The sequence below is a fragment of the Glycine max genome, chromosome 18 (genome assembly GCF_000004515.6).
Source record: "Glycine max cultivar Williams 82 chromosome 18, Glycine_max_v4.0, whole genome shotgun sequence".
In the NCBI taxonomy this organism is placed as follows: Eukaryota; Viridiplantae; Streptophyta; class Magnoliopsida; order Fabales; family Fabaceae; genus Glycine; species Glycine max.
The window spans coordinates 34,881,975-34,906,082 of record NC_038254.2 but is presented as its reverse complement, the minus strand read 5'-3'; positions in this window follow the sequence as shown (position 1 = coordinate 34,906,082).

The following is a 24,108-nucleotide window of genomic DNA, read 5'->3' as shown; positions in this document are numbered from 1 at the left end:
TTGGTCGCGTTGCCCCCATTGAGAATAACCATCTACCTGTTGATTATGCAAGGAAGGGGCAGAAAGTAGCCATTAAGGTATGTTCTTGGACTATAATAAAACTATTAACTTCCGGGTTTTTCTACTTGTTTTTCTTTCACTAATTTCTTGGTACATCATCAAGAAATGAGTTTTCCATATTTTGATAGAGTCCTATCATTTCCCTACCATGCATGTACAACACTTTAATTTGCCAAAATATAATATGAGACTTTACAATCGAGAAGTAATTTATCCGTAGCTTAAAAGCTGCAGAACACAGAAAACAACTTGTCGTTTTGTGCTAAAAAAATCTTTGTTTTATATGTAAGCTAGTTCACCTATGTTAGAACTTAGAAGTCTATCTGAGATTGCCTTCCAAATAAAAGCTACGATTTTCAATGGGACCAGTAACTTATAGGACAATTTTTTGTATTTTGGAGAAGACATGCTTAGGAAATAAAATTAAAAAGAATATAAATTATTACATTTTTAAAAAAAGATTGAAGAGGCTAAGGTTGCTGGCCTTCTAGGATCGGCATGAACGAAAAGTGAGGGTCTCGTAGTTCCTGCATGGAAAGGTGCTAAGAGAATAGTTTCAGGTAACTTGATTGATGTTGACAAAAAATCACTTTCATATATAACGACCCCAAAGGAAATATTGAGGATAGCATATTGCAGTGGTGATGAATTTGTCGCGGGCGGCTACTTCCCTAAGGGAGCAAATGGTCTTATAGCCAAATATTACTTATTTAGCAGCTAGTATGTGCCATAGAGTTATACTCTATTTGCAAACTATGTCACGTATTGTGCCAGCTATGTTCCTACTCAATCTAAAATTTGGACAAAGACCAGTCTTGTGAATTCAAATTTGGCATACATGATAATATTTGGGATAAGATCAACTCAGTCTAAAATTTTGACAGAGACCAATATGTGAATTCAAATTTTTGGCATACCTAATAATATATTTGAGATAAGATCAAGTTAACCTGATTTGTTAGCATAATATATTAATCTTAAGATTATATGTAGTCCTTATAAAGAAAATATATGCATAATTAAATTATAAGTTTAGCGAAGTATATAGTTATAATTAAGAAACATTTTAGAATATTAAAGATAAATGATATCAATATAAATATAATATCATATTAGAAAAAACATTATTTATTAAATAAAAAAAATTGTATAATTAATACATTATTATTTTGAAATTTATATTATTTAAAAGAATATATAACATTAGATTAGAACAATTCGGAGTAGAACTCGAACATACCCTTGAAATATATCAAATAAATTCGAGCTCCATCAAAGTTCTCTCAAATTGGATCAGGTTGGTGGGACAGGATAAGTGATGAGCACCTCTATACAGGAATGTGACAAATTAATGAAATTTTGTTTACTTGGGGGTCACTGTCCTTGTAGCTGTAAGCCTGTAACCTAGTTCCACCTCCAACATTATATACAATTATATCGTAGAATGAAAAAGATCACAATTTAAATTAAAATGTATTTTATAATATATATTTTAAAATAAATTATATCTTTATAAATATAACAAAGATTAACATAGTAGATAATTACACATGTACCAACAAAAGTTCCAAGTCCTCCTTTACCAGATGTTGCTAAATCCAACTATGGCAGATTAAAAGGAAAAATAAAATCAAAAGTAAGAACCATGTCCTAACGGAATCAAAGATTACAAACAAGTGAAAAAGGACTTACAATTAAGATCGACAAAGTGCTTATGAAGAAAAGGGTATATCCAAATAGGTTTCTTATCCTTGTATTGATCATGTCCTCTTTGTAAGCCAGTATTGCTAGTGTTCCAACTGCAAATGGCTGATATACAAGAGTAAGCACCCTTGAGGGGTGGTATTTCAGCATAAAATTACAGAAAATGTAATGAAAGAATTTCTATTCCAAACCAATCTGGTTATATGAATTGTAACAAGAACAACATTTAAGAACCGCAAAATGCAAGGAGCAAATGGATTGAAGAAAACAAACTGTGATAGCCAGAATATGTATTGGAGTGTAGGAAAATAAGTAAAACAAATTCATTGTTCAGAAAGTTAAGTAGTCTGATCAACACAAATTATTAGTATAACTTTTGTTTAAGATGCAAACAAACCATGGCATTGACTAGAAATTCATCAATCATTCATCCTATAGTGTACGGTTGAATATCAAAGCTGAAAAACATAAACTGAAAATTAAAACATAGTAATCTTCTATAGTCAGCATACTGTTCCACGCAAAAAGGCACCCGTTGCCAAGAAGCCAGCAAACTACCATTGCAGCATATTTTCCCTGTTAATGCCAAAGAAATAATGCATGTTTATATGTTCCTGAAACTAAAGTGATAAATTACTAATAAATTAAATCACCTCAAGACACCATGGAGGCTCATTGTTCTCCATGGCTGCTTTAGATTCTTCTCTTGTATCAACCTCTACGACAAGGTAGAAAACAAAACCTTAGTCAATTTCTGTATTGCATGTCACTTGACATGGCACACAACACCACCTACAGCTTCACAACCCCAAGTGTCACGTGCAAGAAATTATGTCATGCCACACACGTAAAGGAAAGATTGAAAACAACAATCAAAATGACCACAAACATGCATGTTTTTGTCCTCATGATATTCAAGACCACAATTTATGAATGAAAGAAGTCAATCATATTCCTAGTAGTTTTCACCACCACACTAATAAACTCTTGCAGAGCCCAAGTGAAATAACATGCAAGAAATCACCTATTAGGTAACCTTTCATTATTAAGATTATTTTTTTACTTGATTTATTTGTTTGAACTTCAGCGTTTCATCCTGTCTTCTTTAAAATTTTGTGATTTCCTTGTTGATGATATCTTTTATCAAGTGTTTTTCTTCTATAAGTTTCGTTGTTATTCATGCAATAATTCATACTGAGGGGCTACAATAAGGGGTTGTGGGGCTACAATAAGGGGTTGGCTGTTCTCCACTGCTACAACACTACTCATACTATGGTCTTACAAGCTTTGCTATGATGCAGGTGTCACTATTAAGGCATGTGGTGGCTGTTAAGGATAGCAATATAGTTTATACACTTTCATTAAGCATACTGTCATCTCATTGAGTGTTGCATCCCCGCCAACAAAGATTTCCTTACTATCATCGTTCGAGGTATGTATGTGATTGTCACACTAGATATTTATTGATTAATACAGACAATTTGGTAACTAGATATTTATTGATTAACTAGATAGTTAGTGAAGTAGAGACGTGAAGCCACAAATGTGTCCCAAGCAAAGTTAATTTCTTGTTCAACCCAAATGTAAAGTGAGGGGTATATAGCATTTTTAATTGAGGTCATGAGCTGACACATTTTAATTTGAGAGAAAGGGATGGGAACAAACTTTTGGATCAAATTTTTTTTGTCTGATAAGCATGGTGTTTTGATATATAGTTTGGGTGTTAATTACTATTCTAAATATATTTGCATATAGCTTTTAGCTAGCAGTCACAATCGTTTTGAAAATATTAGCCTAAAAGTTCAATTTGCGTTAAAGGAACAATGTTAATAATTACTATTCTAAATATATTTGCATATAGCTTTTAGCTAGCAGTCACAATCATTTTGAAAATATTAGCCTAAAAGTTCAAATATTTGGTGGGTTTGAAGTTGAAGTCGCATGGCCAGCCTCTTCTTTACTTTCTTGATTATCATGTGAAGGAGGAGTACCTTCTTTTTCTTCCTCTGGATTTGATTTTGCTTCTTGTGATGGTTCTTTGGGTGGTTCTTGTTCAGTTGGTTGTGTTTCTTTCTTAGGGACTTTCCCCGGAATTGTTGGAATCGTAATGATGACAGTTTTGCCATCAAACTTCCCCTTAATTTTGTCGATGTCACAATATTCTGGAACTTGATATAATGCATTGAAACGTGCCCTTCTATTGTTTCCAAGTGATCTTTCACCGTTAACTCTCACCCTTCCAAAATCATACTCAGTTTTAGCTCCAATATGCTTTCTTGCAAAACTTGTACATAGGAATATCATGAGAAACAACATGCATATGGTTATAGAAAGGAAAATGGACAACTTACACTCCAAAAATGAGGCATTGGGTAGAAGGAAGGAAGAAAGATAAAAAAGATAAAGAAAGAGAGAAAATAATAGATGTGAGGAGAAATATAAAATATGAAAGAAAATAAAAATTCGCACTCTTTTGAGGTTCTAGCTTTTCCCCTGATTATTTATATAAAAGAAAAACAAAATGAGCAAAAATGAAAGAATAATATAAAAAAAGAAAGATTCTGGGAAACAAAAGGGGCAGAGCAAATATGAAGGTACAATGAAGAAAAAGTGATTTTTATTACCGAGAAAATGAGAGGGCGCATTTCTGGAAGGATAAGGTCTTTGTGTGGTTTATGTAAGTGATTTAGTAATAATTGAGATACTTACCCTTCGACATATTGAAGAAGCTCTTTCAGTTTTGGTGCAACTACATCTCGATTCCTATCCTATACTATCAGTTCAAACTCATCTATACCAGCTTCCAGCTTATTAAGTAGTTTAACTCCATGTTCTTTCTTTGATTCAGCTAAACCAGATACAATTAAAGTCTTCCCTTGAAATACAACATAAAAAAACTTGGGAAATTTTTAAAAACTATATACATCCAAATAGTAATTTGATGATAAGGGGTCTTAAATTTTTATATATTAGATGACCCAAAAATGAAGAAAAAGAATTACATTTACTTATACAGTTTTGGTGGAATCAATCCATGTTGATAGAAAATATCTTATGTTGCAGCCATAGTTATAGCAGCATTATCAAATAGAAGAACACTGAAGCTATCAACAGAAAGCCAAAGTACAAAAAATAAACCCCCCAAAAAATATATTAGTAGAGTCTTATTCACCAAATCAATGCCCTGAAGAAAAAGAATGCCAAACTATAAAGCAACTTATTATACCCTAGGTCATGCAAAGCGTAGGAAAGGGATTTTGGGCCACAAAAGTGAATGCCGGCTTGGTAGCTGAACAAGTTAGGAAGGCCAAGTCAGAATCAACACTCTAAGGTGTATTTGAAGCTATTAAAAAGAAGCATGTAAATTAAAAAAATAAAATGGTAGTACAGGATTCTAGTAATCACAAACTTCTTAGGTGACTAAATGTCTCAGAGGACACTTTTATCTTTTCTGAGTTACAAAATAAAGATGCCAATGAATTCCAGACAGAAATTTCAGGAAGCTTCCTGAAATTGCTTCATCCACCAGCCCGACATTCGCATATGTCTTGATAGTAGACACAAAAACAGAATCTTTGCATTCACATGAATCCTCTTTCATCTGCTCAATCACATCCCTCATGTCATTGAGTCTCCCTGATGTTCCAAGGATGTTGATCATGGTGGCATAAACATGACCATTGTGGTAGTAATTGGGGTACCTGGATTTGAGTCTCTTCCAATTGTAATTATTTTTTTATCTGCTTCCAATTGTAATTATAATTTTTTTTATTAGCAAAAAGGTTATTAATATAACTGGTACCTAAATCAGTGGTACCTAAATCAGAATCATGTTTCAGTAAAGATCAAAGGTTAAGCCTAAGGTTAATGGATATGATCTTCGTACCAAACAGTAAGTATAAATACTGCATAACCCCAGCAAACCCGAAATTGCATCAGCACTCCACATATATACCTCCAATAAATACAGATGGAGATAGCAAATAATTAGATAACTAGATTATTACTCATGCATCCTTGGTAGTAGTTGACAAGACACAATCACAATGTTAGCTGGATTTATTAGAAAAGTATATATATTTTACTCTTCCCTCCCCATTTTTGATTTTTGAGAGCTATTGGAATAAAATTACATTTTTAAACTTGCAAATTGTTACAAGCTTTGCTATGATGCAGGTGTTATTGTTAAGGCGTGTGGCGGTTGTTAAGGATAGCAATATAGTTGATACTCTTTCATTTAGCATACTGTCATCTCATTGAGTGTTGCATCCCCGCCAACAAAGATTTCCTTACTATCATCGTTCGAGGTATGTATGTGATTCTCACACTTATGTGCTTAAGTATTATAGGCAATGGTTGACATGTTACTATTCTTTAGTAGTACATTGTAATTCATTGAGTGAGCCATAGTTCCCCGTTTGAGATTGAATACAACGATTAATACGGACAGTTTGGATTAATTGTTGTATTCAATCTTGAATTGTCCATTTGGACAGTTTGGGAAGACAAATTGTTTTTACTTCATTTTGACTTATAAGTTAAGTATGTTGTGTTATTTTTGACTAAATTTCGAACAATGCATCTTGCTTTGTTCTCTGGGTGCATACATGATAGGCGTGAATTGATGTCACCGCTTTCATGTTGTGTACTTGGAGACCAAAGCGAAATGCTGCCGAAATTTTGTCAAAATTAACATAACCGTCTTAACTTGTTTGTTTGAATGAAGTAAAAAATTGTCTTTCCGAATGGGGTAGGGTCATACCTTTTTATGAAAAAGAGAGGTTGGCATGCATATCGGTTAATGTGCGGGCTATGGCAGAACACCAGAATGGATCGAAGTTGGATGACAAGACCACACATAAGTGACGAGTATGACAATGGAGTTGAAGATTTCTTGCAATTTGCCAAACATAATGCAGCACCCATTGGTGGACTATACTTATGTCCATGTGTTAATTGTTTGAATGGACGACGACAATCTTTGGATGACATTAAAACACATCTTATATGTGATGGTATCAGTCCAAATTATACGAAATGGATTTGGCATGGTGAATTACCACAAATGTCATCAAGCCCTCCTACTGCTCCAGTTGACGAAGAAGTTGGTGATCGTATAGAAGACATGCTACGTGATCTTGGACAAGAGGGTTTTAGGCAAGCACATTCACCTTACTATGAAAGCTTAGATACTAATTCTACGACTCCATTGTATATGGGATACACAAAGTACACACGGTTATCAGCGGTCTTAGGTTTGGTGAATTTGAAAGCAAGATTTGGGTGGAGTGACAAAAGTTTCAACGAATTACTTTCGTTATTGAAGAATATGCTTCCTGTAGATAACACATTACCCAAGAACCATTACGAGGCAAAGAAGATATTATGCCCTGTGGGTATGGAATACCACAAAATACATGCTTGCCCTAATGATTGTATTTTTTATAGACATCAATTTGATGAAATACGCAGCTGCCCTACATGTGGAGCGTCACGTTACAAAGTGAAGTCTGATGAAAGCAGTGTTGATGGAAGCACATACAAAGATTGTCCATCAAAAGTGTGTTGGTATCTTCCAGTAATACCAAGGTTTAAGCGATTGTTTGCTAATGCACAAGACGCAAAAAACCTAACATGGCATGCTGATGGGAGGATTAAAGATGGATTGCTCCGTCATCTTGTTGATTCTCCTCAATGGAAGTCCATTGATGAGTTGCATCCGGAATTTGGACAAGATCCCAGAAACCTAAGGGTTGGTCTCGCCTCCGATGGAATGAATCCTTTTGGGAACTTAAGCAGCAACCACAGTTCCTGGTCTGTTTTGCTGATGATTTACAACCTTCCTCCTTGGTTGTGCATCAAACGGAAGTACATAATGATGTGTATGATGATAGCCGGTCCCAGACAGCCAGGAAATGACATTGATGTGTATCTTGCTCCGTTGATTGAAGACCTTAGGAAATTGTGGGTAAAAAGGGTTGATGTGTATGATAGGAATGCTCAGGAGACATTCAGGTTGCGTGTAATGATTTTTTGCACCATTAACGACTTTCCGGCATATGGGAATTTGAGTGGATATAGCGTCAAAGGCCACCACGCATGTCCTATATGTGAGAAAGACACAAGTTACATCCAATTAAAGCATGGAAAGAAGACAGTGTATACAAGACATCGAAGATTTTTAAAAGCTTTTCACCCATACAGGCGAATGAAGAAGGCATTTAATGGCACATCTGAGTTTGACAGTGCACCGATTCCTTTGTCAGGTCATGAAGTTTTTGATCGGGTGAAGAACATCGTCACTATATATGGGAAGACACAAAAAAAAAGATGGGTCCCACAACCAGCTTTGGAAGAAAAAGTCTATATTTTTTTATCTGCCTTACTGGTGTCATTTAGATGTGAGACATTGTTTAGATGTTATGCATGTTGAGAAAAAAATGTATGTGATAGTCTAGTTGGGGCACTGCTAAACATTAAAGGCAAGACAAAAGATGGTTTGAAATATCGTCAAGATTTAGTAGAGATGGGCATATGACAATAGTTGCACCCAGTTTCAAAAGGTGTTCGAACTTATTTGCCACCCGCATCTCATACAATGTCAAAGACTGAGAAAAAAAGCTTTTGTCATTGTCTGAAAAATGTCAAAGTCCCACAAGGATACTCTTCAAATATAAAGAGCCTTGTATCTGTGACTGATATAAAATTGGTTGGCTTGAAGTCTCATGATTGTCACGTTTTAATGCAACAATTATTGCCTATAGCCATCCGGGGTATATTGCCTGACAAAGTAAGGGTTGCAATAACTAGATTGTGATTTTTCTTCAATGCCATCTGTAGCAAAGTAATCGACCCGAAACAGTTGGATGATTTGGAAAATGAGGCTTCCATTATCATTTTTCAATTGGAGATGTATTTTCCACCTGCATTTTTTTACATAATGGTTCACTTGGTTGTTCATCTAGTTCGAGAAATACGGTTGTGTGGGCCCGTTTATCTGCGTTGGATGTATCCTGTTGAACGGTACATGAAGGTATTAAAAGGTTATATGAAAAATCAATATCGCCCAGAAGCAAGCATTGTTGAAAGGTATGTGGCTAAAGAAGCCATTGAGTTTTGTTTTGAGTACATTGAAAATGGTTCACCTGTTGGTCTTCCTGAAAGCCGTCACGACTCCACCCGGCAAGGAAGGGGTACACGAGGATTCAATGTTGTAACCATGGATCGGGAACAGGTCTCACAAGCGCATTTATATGTACTAAACAACACTGCTGAAGTTTTACCATACTTAGATGCTCACAAGGAATATGTTGCAGCTTGTCACCCAAACATGAATATGATGCGCGTGTTGCAGGAGCACAATAAGAGTTTCATTAATTGGTTTAGAAAAACAATTTTTGGAATTAACACTGCTTCTAAGACATTAACAATGTTAGCTGTTGGGCCTAATCTGAATGTCCTTACTTGGAAGGGGTATGATATCAACAATTATTCATTTTACACAAAATCACAGGATGATCACAGTGTTGTACAAAACAATGGAGTCACCATTGATTCTCATTCGGACCACTTTAGTAGTGCAGTGGATAACCATCCTATTCGAGCGTCCATGCCTTATTATGGACTAATCAAGGAAATTTGGGAGCTTGATTATGGTGAATTTAGAGTGCCTATTTTCAAGTGCCAATGGGTTAATGGAAATGCAGGTGTCCGTCAAGACAAAATGGGGTTTACTTTGGTTGACCTTCAAAGGATTGGTTATAAGGACGAGCCATTCATCCTGGCAGCACAAGCAAGACAGGTGTTCTATGTTGAAGATCCCAACTACTCAAGATGGTCAGTTTTTCTTCAGGGGAAAACAATTGGTATCTCTCCCGATATTGATGCTTCAACCGTTGATGTTAACGACATGCCGACCTTCTCCACAGAAATGCCTCCCGTAAATGATGAAAATGAGGAGGATGATGTATATGCAAGTCATATCGATCATGACGAAGGCTTATGGGAAAATACATCTACTTGAATGCGGTATATAACACCATTTTGTTTACCTTATCCATTGTCATTTTAAATTTCTTATTATTTGTATTTCATTACTATTTGATACGTCTATGTTGTGGTAATTTAGTTGCCTTAATTTATTTCCGTATTTCTATGCAGGCATGGCAACACCCCCGAGGTCCCCTCCACCACCAGATTCTCCTACAGAAACCACAAAAAAGAAGACTAGACAAACTACCAGGATGCGAAGGTTGACTGCCAAAAGCTTAGATCAACCACGACCAACTGTCCACGTCAACCCTTCTACTGGTAGAGGATCTGACCCTCATAAAGAAAAATTTCATAGTTACCTAAGGGTAGTGGCACGGGAGAAAATCCCTATCGTTCATACTACTTGGAAGGATGTCCCAGAAACTCTAAAAGTTCTTGTATGGGATGACATTTTGGTAAGTACGCTAAACTGGTAACTAGATATTTATTATTAGAGTAACTTATTCAACAGTATTTAGAAGTAACATGTAACTAGATATTTTGAACTCTTCTCTTAATTAATATGATTAAAGAAAAGTGATGTAATTGAGTCTATGCAATTCAAGGCACCCAACTTCATTGATATGGCTTGGAACTGGTCAAGATTCATTAAGAGGTCATCACCATGAGTCAAGTATTTATTCAATTTTATTTATGTGAAAATGGGTGCGACGGGGAACGGGTACATAAATTGGAAGGGTAAGAACAAGCAACAAGTATTTATTGAATTTCATTTATGTGAAAATGAGGGGAAAAAACTAACCATCAATGAACATAAATAGGTAAGCTCTGTACAACAAAAATTAAAAAATATGTATCAATGATAAGTTTGGACAGTGAAAGACTACTTAAGACTCAAAGTAAACTGGGTTATTATAGTATGTAATACAATAATGGTTATCAAACATGAGACACAAAAGTGAAACAGAATCCTCATAAAATAAAATTATTAAGATGAAGAAAATATGATACAAAATCATCATAAACAATAAAACAAAATAGAAAGGAAAAAAAAAAAGAACTAAACAAAGCTTCTCAATCCCCCTGCATATAAAATTGAAGACTTGTATATACTTAATATGTATATGTATATAACATTAATCATAGGACCACATCTCAGAGATTGTATCAGTTCCAACTTTTATATTTTTTTATCAAACGATTGGTCTTTTTTAATTAATGTTTTTAAGCAGGTTTTGATCTGCAACCTGAGTAAACCCAGCCAAAGAATGCAAAACATGAACATGTAAGAAAGATTCACTGTTAGTGTTTCAAAATAAAATGATTTTTTAATTCCTAAAAAATACTCTAAAACTAGTAAAGTACTTTATAAGCAAATGACATACAAGTATAACCATACATGCCAAAGCTCAAGTTCATACCAGCTCTTTTATAATCCCCTAAATCAAAAAAACACTGGGCAGCAGATTCTGCCATTCCTATGCCTTCAAAAATTTCAGCAGCTTCCCTAAGCATTGCATTTGAATCCTCAGGATTCAAATCACGCAAACGGTTTGCATTTGCCCTAAGACTAGAAGCCTTAGACTTTCTGTCCCAGTAAGAGTCTCCTGCTCTTTCAAAACACATCGTTGCCATCTCATAGTTATTTTGATAGTATAGCTGCAAACGAACAACCAAAGTGATCTGATAACATTTGGGTAGATTTCAAAGAAAACTATAATAAACCTCATAAGACACCAATAAACAATGATTCAATCAAATGAAAATAAAGTATGACATCTTATTTTAATTCATTACTACAGAAGCACAACGAATATAATGGATGATTATAAAAACAACCTTTTTGCCACGTGACTTCCATTCTTCAGGACTACTTGCAACTTTCATTGCTTGAGCAAGTGAATCATCCAGTTCTTTAAATTGCACAAGACCTTTCTTTCTCCAATAATCAAACATAGGTCTAGAGTACTCTTCTGTATTCTCACATATCCACAATCTTTGTCTTGTACGAGTTATAGCCACATATAACTGCTTAAGTTCAGAGCACAAGAGATTTGTGTTTGGAATCACTGAAATTTGGATACGACTTAAGTTCTGTAGGTTCCAACATTTCTTGTTCCTTCATATACTCATATATCACTCTCCATCAATTTTTCAAAGGTGAAGAGCCAAAAAAGTTGTACAGCAATACATCCTGGAAAAGGACGCATCAGACCATTAATTTGTCATTAATTGAACATATGATCTTAATATTACTATCTCATTTGTCATCTAATATTGCACACCAAAAGATAGGATTCTACTCTTATCGTATGTTCTTATTCTTCTTTCTTATCTTACCATTTTTTTTTCTAATCATATACTGCAAACCAAATCAAACATGCCCTTAACAGAAAACTCTTGAATAAGAGCTTTATCACAATTTATAAAAATTTAACTTTAGTAATTAGTAATCACTGCATGATTCGGGATCAAGCACAGAGAAGCATAAATCCAGTCCCTTAAATTCAAAGTTAGAAACCAACCCATGAACTAACCAATTTAAATACAAAATTCATAGACTCATAGACACTGCAAGAATTTAAACCTAAAAAAATGTTAATATTCAGTTCTAATATTGAATTAACAAAACACAATATTGATGAGAATGCCGCTTCACAGAATGTCTCTGATTCAGTCACCACCTTCCACGTCTCTTTCAGAACTTAAAAGCAAGCATCAAGCATGCAACAGCAGCAGATTGCAGCCAAACTGCAGAACAAGACAATAATATCAGCCTGTGTCATTTTTCTTCCAGTCATGGTTTTCAACATTAAAAAAAAACTAAACATTAGCAACAAATTACTTGCTCAGCACCAAAGCCAACAATCCCCCCCCCCCCCACCCATTTTCATATATATATTATCTTGAATAATATTAAATCTAAAACTTTATATTATAAAAATTCTATTTCAGACTATTATCTTCTAACAAAGCTAGCATGAATTTTTTAGCAACCATAAGGAACTCGTAATTAATTAGGCATGCAAGTACAAAACATGTGTGATAGGACAAAGCTATGAATGGCATGTTTAATTAGTTACTTGTTTGAGTGGTCTCGTCCGTTAATGCTGTTGTTGAACAAATCTAGAAAAAAAACATTGTTAGTTTCTTCATCCTTTATGTGGGACCTGAGTGTTTGAAGCAATGCAGCAGTTTTAGCCAATGCAAATCGCTCTAGAGACTTCTTAGGCTCAAATATGTTGGCTAGCTGCTGCTATAAAGTAAGAAAATAGGAGACTTTCGTTGCTCAACCCAAACCCTCAAATCTTGCTTCCGTGTACCACCTAATATACACATGCTGTTGCAAATATTGGATATTTATTTGGCTGTTGCTTTCATCAAAGTAGCATATAAAGTAGCATATAAATTAGTACGAAAATGAAGGGGTTCCATACTAATCATTCATTCAAGAAATGTAGAATCCTTAGTCTTCATGATTCGATTGAAAGTGATCAATATATAAGACCGGAGGGAGTAATGAATAACTAATGATTAGTAATAACCAGAGAGATAGGCAGATTATGATTAGGGGTCAAAAGGTAACAACTGCAAGGATTCGAAATTGCTAAAATAAGGAGCACGATTAAAAAGATAAAATATAAAATTATGATTGTTAATTAAAAATTAACAGTTCAAAATATAATAAAGTGTATATTAATAAAATATAAATATGTTAACAAACAACCTTGAGGATTTACAAAGACATTGAGTATGGTTGAGTGGGTTTGCCATTCTCTTACTTTTGAGTCTATGTGGGCTATTATTGGGCCAGTCAGTACCCATGCCCACTGCACCGTAATTATTTCTCTACTCTGCATTCTGCAAACACGCCACAGCGCACATGGTATGCACCATGTAATTGAGACAATAGGATAATTTATTTATTTTATCTATCACTAGTTATTTTAGAACAGGGACACGAATTAATAGTTAGTTTTTCCAAAAGCATCACTTGCAATCCTCACTTAAGTTATTACTAACTTTCTATATATCCAAAACAAAATGCATGTGATTATTATTTTATTGAAAGGCTTAATTATGTTTATAGTCTTTAAAATTTAGGGTGAATCCAATTCTGGTTCTCAAATTTTAAAAGAAAAAATATCTTAATCTCGCATATATGAAAAGAAAAACAGTTCTAGTTTACTGTTTAGGGTGAATAGTGTTTAGAGGAGGAGATGTAGAAATTGGACAATTGTGCATTGTATTAAGGCCATCTCATACTATGACTGTGCATTGTATTAGGGGAAAATGCTTCCATATATGTAGTTTTTAGTAATGTACAGCAGTAATTTCCTCTCACTTGCAACTGCAGTCTGGAAGAGATGAAAAGAAAATAGGGATTATGAAAAACATTAAGACCAAAAAAGTGTGGTGTGCCAAAGTCTAAAATTGTTTGCATTAGCTTAAAAGCAGAAGAGAAAATTGTTTGCACTTCCCTTAATTCTTTAAGATACGTTGGTATAGGTACACCAGATTGTTTTGTCAACTTTTTATAAGCAGCTTGCAACCTTCTAGTGACTGGTATATGTATTATTTAATTGCGGTGGAAATGTGGTCTATGCAGTAACAAATTTAACTTTGTCTATTTATTATTTTAGGCCAAATTCGACATCCCTGAAGGTTTAACTGCAAAGAAGAAGGTTATGTCCACCGTTGGGACCAGATGGAGGCAATTTAAGCCCTCCCTGACGACCAGATATGTATATGCTGAGAATGACGATGAACAAAACAAGGATCCATCTGCTAAGTATGGTATTGATCGAAATACATGGGAAGAATTTGCAAAGACTCGACAGACCCCTACTTGGAAGGTTTAAATTTTAATCTTTTTACAGAACATTTTAGTTACGTATTTTAGTTGTTAATGTCAAACATTTTTTAGTTGTATTTGAAAATGCTGACAGGGAATACGCAAAAAAGCACAGGAAATTCAAAAATTCAATGCATCTCCCCACGTACTCTCTCGTGGAGGCTACGATGTGCTTGAAAAAAAATTAATGGCCGAGAAAACAAAGTCAAGACTGAATGAAGGTGACAATAGTCAAAATGCAGATATGTTCGTCGACCCTCCATCCCCTATTGCGAGACATGAGAAGTGGAAAAAGGCTAGGACAAACAAATTTGGACAAATGACATCTGCAGCAGCTCAAGAAATCGCAGACAAAATTGTAAGTTGAATATATGCCACAATTATAAATTGTAATTTGTAACCATAATAACGAGTTAATTTGTTGTCAATGTCATAGGATGAATTACAAGAACAAGCTAAACAGGGAGCTTTTGACCCACATGGTCGTCAAGACATCCTAAACACTGCCATTGGTCGTCCAGAGCATTCTGGACGTGTTCGTGTCGGTGGACATGGTGTGACCATAACCAGCTACTTTGGACATGCTTCCTGTGGGTCCCACAATTCTTCGCCTGCGATCACCGCCGAAAGATTGGTTGAAAACATACAAACTATAAAGCAAGAGGTGAAGAAAGAGGTAGAAGACGAGAACAAAGACCGTATGGACAAGATGAAAATGGAGTTGGATGCGATCAAGAGTGAATTATCCCAAATTCATACGCAACAGTCAGCTCCCCCAAGACCGTCTAACCCTGACGTATTTGTTGCACGTGTTAGCACGAAATAGAGTTATGTTGAAGCTGCTAATAATGTTGTCGGTAACGAGCGGTCTACATTTGATACATGTAGTATGGGCTTCTACATTGTTTGTGGTGACAGTACACAGCTGGTGGCAGGGGGAAAGGTCTTTGGAGTAGGTGGCACGATACACATTGTTGCTTATGGAGATGATGTAGTAAGGGTGTGTGTTGACACTGTATATGATGGTGAAGCCATTGTCCCGTTACCCACTTTAGAGATTCAGTATGTCAGGGACGCCGTGAACTCATTCATTGGATGGCCCAGACATTTAGTGAAACCTTTATCTTATGTAAGTAATATAATAATACCCCTGCCAAATTGTCATTTGAATACACACTTGTAATATTTGTTAAGTTGTTGATTAAATTTAATACTTATTTTCTTGTACCACTTAGGATTCTGACCTTAATGTGTAGAAGCCAGTTGAACATAGTAGTGATGCAAAGCTTGTAGGTGAATCCGATCCATTGGGAGAGTTGATGAAGATATTGTTTTATGTGTACCAGAATCCAGTGGAAGTGTCGTGGGAGGCGAACCAATTTGGACTTCCTGATATTGGGGCAAAATTTTACATCACACATGCAGATCTAGCGGAAATAATATCAGGTGACAAGTGTTTAAACATAGCGATACTACAATTGTGGACCATGTAAGTCATTTTCCTGCAACCTTTATGTTTGATTACTTGATAACCATTATTTTTAAATCTAAAACATTTAAAATAATCATGACTTGTCTTCCAAATAGATTTATGAATGAGTGCGGTAGAAGCAAAGCTGATCAGTCACTATATGGTTTGCTGGAGCCTCAATCTATACAAAATGCTAAGGAAAGACGTCAACAATGCCAACAATACATTGAAACATGGGTCAAGGAATCACAAAGGCAGTTGTATTTAGGAGCTTACTTGCATCAGTAAGTTCAATTGTTCTTCGAATTTAAGTTTTTTTTTGTTGTTGTACAATTCTATTATTATAATTGTCCAATTCAGGGCACATTGGCAATTATTTGTTCTCCACCCAAGGGAAAACACGGTCGTTTGGTTTTGTTCTCTGAGGAAGAAGCCTGATATTAACATCAAAGGCGCAATTAACAGGTTCTATTCAAATATACAAATCAGGGCATCCTTTAGTTGGTAATTGTTGTTACATATACAGCAAAAATGGTTGTCATATATATGCTATTTTTTTTAAATAGTGTAATGAAGACAATAACCAGTTCTTTTGAAGGCATGTCTAATCAAGGTGCACCTCGGTGGGTTGAACCCAAGGTAATCAGTACTTGTTTGTAATGAACCATTTGTACATCTCTAAGTGTTGAATGTTAAGTAACCATTAAAAATGTTATATGTAGAGTAATGTGCAAAGTGGAGGGTTTGAGTGCGGATATTATGTCATGCACTGGATGTGGTGCATCGTGACTGCCGGTTTGAAGGATGACTGACACAAGGTAAACATAATGCATGGAGTTACAATTGTAACTTTGGTTAATATTTGTTAAGTTACTAATAATTTTATCTAATGTTAATTTTGTAGTGGTTTTCTGATGGCTCATCGTTAGACGTGGAGGTCATCACAACAGTTCGACAGAAATGGGCAACTTACTTTTTATCTTTTAGGAAAAGCAGTTGCTAAATTTGATTTGTATTATGTACAAGTACATTTTTCTTGTGGTTTCATCAAAGAATTAGAACAATTATGGTTGCAACTTTGTATGTTGGATACATTAGAGGATCATTAATTCAAAAAAGGGTATTCAATTTGCATGGACTTATATATGTGGGATGCATGTCATTTGATGCTATTGTTCATATTTCATTTGATGCTATTATTTAATTTGCATGGTCTGATTTAATTTACAGGTACCAGAGATCAATGTAAAAAAAATGCATCAATAAAACGAAGAAAATTAAAAAAAAAATTAGACATACAAAGACGGTTCCCAAAAACGTCGTAAAATGACAACATGATGTAGACCTACAAAGACGGTTCCCATAACCATCGTAAATTGGCATAACATACAAAGATGTTTCCCATAAAACGTCTTAGTATGCAGTCTTGACATGCCATCTAAGACGGTCATAAAAACCGTCTTAAAATGTAAATTACGATTGTTACAATTAAGACGGTTTTCCAATAACCGTCGTAGACGATGCGCACCTACTAAGACGGTCATCGTAACCGTCTTAATATCCCAAAATTATCTGTAGACTTTAAGACGGTTATAGAAGAAACGTTGTAATATTTAGCACATACTAAGACGGTTTTTTCTAACCGTCGTAGTATTTAACACTTACAACGACGGTTCTTATAACCGTCGTAAAATAACTTATACATTTTACGACGTTGGCATTAACGACGGTTGAAAACCGTCGCGACATGGGCATGAGAACCAACTTAAAATCCAATTTTTCTAGTAGTGCTGGTGATATCCTCCTCTTCTAGTCACCTCCAAGTAAAATAGGTACAAGTCCACCAATGTCTCCCTGACATTGAAACTGCCAGGCAGAATTGGAAAATAGAGCATTATTCATACCTTTCATGTTCACATCACCTGGATTTTATCAGCAAGCACTGTTAGGCCATGGATTTTATCATCCCAACCTGAAATAAAAGAAAATTATTTACTATGCACTAATTCAGTTTTCTTCAAGCAAGATTGCATTTACTATCTATCCTTGGGCATACCCATCAAATCAGACCAAACTTAGCAAAATACTCAATTGAAAATTTCATGTCGGGTAAAATAGCAGATGAAATTTCATTAAGGATGAAAGAAACTTTATCTAAATTTGTCTTTAGCTAGCAAACCACAGATACATTATAGTGGCGGAATTTTGGGGCTTAGTGCTTTGGTGACGCAAAAATATTCATGATATTGGTGAAAGGGGTGGTGATAACAAATGTAACAGAGTGATTTCCCACTTTCCAAGTTTAAATCCTTTTATTCCAATAGAATATTGAGTAATTTCATCAGTTACTAAAGCATATCATACTTTTACACGTGTTCATATGGAATTTTACTGATAAAATTCCACTTCACTACAACTTAGAAATGTTTTTCCCTCATTATGATTCAAAATTATAACAAACATCCAAAATGCTAGTTATGCTTGGTAGTATAAAAAAATTCACCCAATCCTAGTTATGCTCAGTAGTATAAAAAAATTCACCCAATCCTTGTTATGCTTGGTAGTATAAATGGTATAGCTTCAAATTAGTTTGATTCAATAAACAAATTATTTGACTTTAGAACCAAATTAAAACAACCATGTATTATTATTAGCATTCACTTTTATTCGCCATAAACACACATTATTTTTGGAGTAAAAATTGTAGGGACATATAAAGAAAATGAATTAGTTTAGAATTTTAAAGATAATGAAATTAACAATGACTAAGAAACCCATCACCTGATGGCTCTGCCTTGATCAATTTGCCTAATATGAGAATTGAAATAATTAAATTTATATAAAATGTCTAAGAATAAAAATCCCATCACTTGATGCAGCTCATCCTCAAATGTCTACAATCAGATTAATTCAAGGCCAAATAACAGTTTGAAAGTAAAGCCTGAACCTTTTCAAAATTAGATTGGTTGGTGGTTTCTGATCCTAAATCCATTTATAAATAGTATGGTTACCTTAGCCATGGCAAACCTCTATTTAAAAGTAGAGTTGCTCACTAAAAGAGCTAACCATAAACTGAAAAAGACAACCATATATGAATAATCATTAAGATCTGGTTATCAACACCCCTTTAACAACCTAATGGAACACCATTTTAAACTCAGTTGCATGTTTTTCCCTGTCTTGAACCACAACAAGTATGGAAAAGGCTCATTATCATTGAACTCACCTGCAATGAAGAAATGGATTCAGTTGCATTACTTCTGTCGAACAATGCATCATTAAGTTGAACCTCCAAACTCTCTATATTCAGTAGATAGGAAGTAGATCAACTAGAAGCATGTCTATCAAATTACCAGCTATCTCTATGCTCATGGAAAAAATTATGAACAGGCAACTTGATCTTGAGATGATTCATGTGCTTGACTATAGACAGTTAAAAGGGATATATCAAGTGCATTTAATACATATACAGGACACAAAACACAACGATGATCTTTCAGCTTCCTTGAATAACTCTTTTGGGATCAATTTTCCACTACAATAACTAGAAGAAACAGTTGAAAGTTCTAGTCTTCCATTCCATCCCTCAACAAGATTCAAAGAGATAGGCTTTTCAATAGCAGCAGCCTCTACACAAAGCATGTACTTATACTCATCATCACCGAAATCAGACATAGCTTTTGCTTTCTTATCCCAAGGATTCCACATCACTGCACAGATAAAATAATAAATGAGAAAGAAAAAGTTTTATGTCCAATCCAAAAGCAACACAAATGTTAAATATACCAACTACTCAAGATTTTTCTTAAATTTCTAGTCACTATAAATTCATAGTTTTCTATGAAAAAAAACATTAAGGAAAATAATGTTAAATTGCTAGTGATTGGTATTATATTGCATTGTACCAAAAAAGTATTGCAGATATCCAAGCTTACCCGTTATGTTTCAAGTATCTTAATTGCACAAACAACTTCCTTCCATTTATTTTCTATAAAATTTGAACAAACAACCATCTAAAGTTACACTCAGAATATTCTCCTAACATATAAGGTTCATCAAAAAATTTAATCACATGTATACATGTGTGCAACTTCAAAATAGTTCTTATGTTAACAGAGTTGTCTGTTGATGAACTCATTGGCACTGGTTCATTTGCAACAAAATGTAGTGAAGTGATCACACTATCGTGAGCCTCTCTTACAACTAATTGGAGCCTTTTCTTTTCTAGATTCCATATGCTTATAATATCGGATGAACCTCCCAAAGCTAGAAAGGGCTTTCCATCTAAAACAGGTAAAATGAAATAAATAAATAAACCAATAAAAATAAGCATGAACCACTAAATTATACAAAAAAAACTTGAAGAGAGGAAGTTTTTCAATTTAATTAATTTATTTTTACTGGAAGAAGACAATATATTAGTTTCCCTAGCAGGGAAGAGTAACACAAGGACACTCATTAAAGAAATATATTCCATACGACAAATAATTAAGTTGATTAATACGACAACCCTTATTTAGAACCTCAAGCAGATATATTCAATTTAAGGGGGATCAAAAGAATTCTTAGACTATGAATGATAAATTGTTGGCTCCTAAAATATAACCACAAAAACATAGTTAATTTGACTCGGAGGCTTCAAAACAATTCATTGATAGTTATAACTTAAATAGGCTCCTCATTCAATTTTGTGAAAGTTAACAAGTGCCAAGTAGTAACATGATACACTTGAGGACTACATTATGAGTCGACGGAAATCCTAAAAGTTTTAATCTTTTTCATTCCAAAAATACAAAAAAAAAAAAAGAAATGAAAAGACAAGACAATATGAAGCTATATGTTGCTTAAGACAGACAAAAACCAAACAAATATTTATAAACAAAAATAATTAAGGAAGTAAAATGAATCAAATTTCTCTAAAAAAATTATCATATTTGGGGAACAAATACTCTTTATCTATGGAATTCCCTCATTAGACATGTAGTTAAGAAAATATTTTGTTGTATATATATAGTCTCATTGGAAGAAAATCAGTTATCAGATACAAAAGTCAATCTCTTATCTTTGAAGCAACAAGTGACTAGGGTAAAAAATCATATTTCATAAGTGAAACATGTTCATTAAACAGATGAAGGTAACTAACTACTACACCAGTAACACTTTCTTGGTCTAACTTATCCAGGCCTACCAGCTCTTTGTCTAGTAGAAGCCCTAGATATTGGTGCCATAACCATATTTTGAATATCATAAATCTATTACAAAGCATGGAAGAAAATTACACTTGGAGACATCAAGAAATCTCAGTAAGGGAGAAAAGAAGAGTGGATAAGGGACAAGTTCCAAAAATAAAGTTACTAGCATAGAACTAATAAAAATTTAGTGGATAAATTCTAAATTCTAATTAACTGAATAATGAAGAAAATACGAAATGAATGTTAATTTAAAATTCAATAGTGTATCATAATTGAGAAATTGTCATCCCAATATATATTGAAAATTTTAAGGTTTTAAATCCTTCCTGAACCAACAATGACTTGTATAAATTTTAAATAAGTGACATAAAAACTTGATGAAGGTTCTTTAACTTTTTAAGAAAATACAAGGGTAGAAAGTGGAAAGTGAAGATAACTCTTCTTTAGTGGAACAATCTTAGATATAAAATGGAGAGCAAGAAAGAAACTTGAATGGAAGTAAAGATAGACCAAGTGACATTTATAAACCAAATAGGAACAAATCAATACATGGCTCATTGCTATATCTCTTTAATAGAAACAATAAAATGAAAATATCGGATTGTAGAATCGTTGTTTAGAGAATCCACTCTCAACAACATAGATAATTCCCTGCATAATTAGAAAAATAAGAATGGATAAGGAGGATCTCATCTCTAACCATAGACATAGTCAAACTTATGGTAAAAGAGATGTTACCTCCAACGTGAGTCATGTTTTGCAATATTAGTAGAAATTACTACTTTCCTATTTCATCGAGGAGATGGAGAGAACACTAACTCTTGAGAGAATGTAAAACAAGTACCAAAAAATCCTTCCCTTTTTTCCCATTCTCTCTCACACACTTACTTTCACTCCACTCCATTGAGAATTAACAGAAAAGAAAAAGAAAAAGTTTCCACTTATGGTAGTTGGTTGTAGCAGCTAGCAGAGCATGATGGAGGAAGAAGAAGACCAACAGAAGCTTCCAAATCTAGTGAAGGAACTAGTCCACCACCTTCTCTCCCAAAACCTCCCCCCAAATTCACATCCCCTAAACCATAACTCACCCGAATTCCACAACTCCCTCTGCTACGCCCTTTGCATCCTCTCTAGCTGCCTCACCCCCTCTGTCGCCCCCGATGCTGCCCCCATCGCTAACTCCATCAAGCACCGCCTAGCCACCCATGGCCACTCCTCCGAAGATCTCTCCTTCATTGACCTCTTCTCCAAATTCTCCTCCAAAGCCCAAAGCATCAACAACAAATTCTCTATCATCTACCTCCTCAAAATCATCTCCGAAGAATGCCACACCACCACCCCTCTCCTCCTCAACCTCAGTTTCTATGAACCTACCTCCAACAAAAAACCCTAGAACAACAACGACGCCTTCCTCATCTCCAAGGACCCCGATCTAGTCAAGGAAGAAAATGAGGTGTCGGAAGAGGTTCTTGTCCAAGACGTGCTCTATGCTTGCCAAGGAGTGGATGGTAAGTTCGTGAAATTTGACGGCAAAAGCGTTATGTGATAACTTATTCAATTAGGTCACGATTCTCTTCCTCAATGATGGCAACACAAGAGTGAGACTACAAGAGTGAGGTATGTGAGCAAGAGAGGAGAGGAATAAGAGAGGAACAGGCATGAAAATGAAAACAAGTAGGTCGGGTGAGAGGGAATATGAAAAATCAAGGTCCATTCACGAAGGTTTCAAATTAAAACCGACTTTGTATATCTCTCTCACTTTAAGATGGTTTTGACAAAAATCGTCTTTGAAAAGATGTTTGAAAGACAATTTTGTGAGAATCGTCTTTGAAAACTTTCAATTATTTACAAAAATACTACCACATTTTTAAAGACGTCAGTTTTGTAGAACCGTCTTAGAAATAGTATCGTAAAAGAGTATTTTTGTCATAGTATTTATTACTCCAACATAGATCAAGCCTTATGACAGAATTTGAGTGCTTCTCTATCCATAATTGATTTACATAGAAAAGTTCAGGAAAGGAAGGAGAAAGTAATGATGTTATCGTTTAATACAGCATAAAATGCAGAACTTCGTATTCCTTGCTGATTTTGACATCTGAATCATTGAAAAAAGGTATTAATTATTGGATTTGCTAAATATTAATGAACTAATTGTTATTCATCCATAGAAATAAAATAATGGAATTTGTTCGAGTTATTTGTCAACAACTAGCTATCTTTTTCCAAACTTTAGATCCATACATTATTATGCTAATCAGTTAATCATATAAACTATCTGTCGTTCATCCCAACAACTGTGGCATTGAAGGGAACAAACATTGCAGAAAGAGGGCTAACAAATTTCTAATTTTAACACTTATTGGTCTCTTTTTCTCTTATGTTTCCTTTCCCTTTGTATGCTTTTAAAGAGAAATATGACTTTATGAACGGGTCATTAACTTAATACACCAGAAACACATCCAATAGATGTAAACCCCAGAGAAAGAGCTTTGAATGAACCTGTAACACCATGCTTATTCATGATTAATTGTCTTGAATAAAAAATCTCAGTTTTCGCTACAAAAAAGTGATATATAATAACCGTTTTACATTAGATATAGAAATTAAACTAGTATAAAACTATAAAATATTATAGGTTTAAACTAGTAATATGATACTTTAGTTGGTTCTCATATTATAATTTTTTTAGTAGAGTTTTTCTTGTTATAAATAGTGAAGTTTTTAGAAGCCTTGAACAGAAAATTTTATTTAAAAAATTTGAATTAGTCCAACCCAGAATAACCATTTTTAATAGAGTTTTCATAAAGGTTGAATTTGAAACTTTGTACCAT